This window comes from Anneissia japonica, unplaced genomic scaffold (genome assembly GCF_011630105.1).
Source record: "Anneissia japonica isolate Jap-2015-1 unplaced genomic scaffold, ASM1163010v1 scaffold2756_len2360902_cov194, whole genome shotgun sequence".
Lineage (NCBI taxonomy): Eukaryota > Metazoa > Echinodermata > Crinoidea > Comatulida > Comatulidae > Anneissia > Anneissia japonica.
Window position 1 is genome coordinate 1,110,383 of NW_022719050.1, and position 1,290 is coordinate 1,111,672.

General features: G+C 33.9%; 1 non-coding gene across 1 annotated transcript; it reads right to left on the bottom strand.

Annotated features, from left to right (window-relative positions):
• Positions 1–680: 680 nt before the first annotated feature.
• Trnal-cag lies at positions 681–764 on the bottom strand. The gene has a single exon. It is a non-coding gene; the product is annotated as a tRNA-Leu (tRNA).
• Positions 765–1,290: the final 526 nt, after the last annotated feature.

Below are 1,290 nucleotides of genomic sequence, written 5' to 3' on the forward strand. Positions count from 1 at the left end.
GCTTGGGCTCGGGCCCTGTGGAGATTTTGTTTTTACCCCGTGGTAGACCTCGCTTTTTATTCATTTATATATATATATATATATATATATCATTATATTTATATAGCTCTTGGTTCTTATGTCGACCTAAGTCAAATTCGTCAATTCGTATGTTCAACTAAGAAATAAAATGGCGGGTATCTTTATCATTTAAGTTACAAATGCCACATTTCTTATCATTATTTATATTTGAGGTTCTATTTAATGGCAATGTATCGATCTAAGTTTGAATTTAATTACAATCCTTCAAAGTCAATTTTGTCTCGATAAGGACAATTTTTAAATTCTGGTTGTAGCAGGGCTGCATAATCTTGAAGGGATGATTTGTTTTGTAATCCCGTTCTCCATTCATTTCATAATATTACTAAGTTTTCTTTAGGTTTCTGAACTTGGGTCGGCCTAAATATTCCTCAATGTTTAACAATACAATCTTGGTGCAATGAAGATATCATTTGATTCACAATAATGAGAACATCAGACATTTTAGTTAGTCCAACCAACGATAATGAGGGATTGCAACATCCATCTTTAAAATTAAATCAACTTAAAAATATAAATTTAGTAAACCAAATTAAATATACACTTAAAGATTGCAACAATTTCAACTCTTGACATCTCAGCCAACGAATAAAAAAAAGTATTGTCAGAAGTGGGATTCGAACCCACGCCTACAAGAGTAGACTGCGACCTGAACGCAGCGCCTTAGACCGCTCGGCCATCCTGACATCTGCTTTCATGTAAGTTTGTAATATATAAATATCATTTACAAGTGGTTTCGTCCACTATTGTTGAAAGATATTAGAGTATATTGTCCGTTTATTTTCCATTTATATTTGATATAGATTGTTAATCTATGGCAATCCATATCATAAACAGTTTACTTTTATTACTGTTATGTTGATCTAAGCTTGTTACTATAGCACTAACATGGTACAAACTGCTGTACAAATTAGTAGTACCTGGTAGACAAATGGAAGATTCCATTTATTGACAAACTGACCGATCCTCCGCCGCCGCTGTGCAGTAGAATATTTTGCCATGCCTAGGCCTAGTACTGTAAAACAAATTTAAAAGCTCAGATGTGTTTATATTCCCATGTCCCCATACCTGCTAGTGGAAATAGTAAATATAAAATTAATTATGTAATCTATAGGCCCTAGATAGTAGCCTAGTAGAAGTTCAGCAGAATACTAGGCCTAGGTAGGCTACACTAAAAATCATATTATCAGCCGTTGGTTCTGCTGTTGTGGT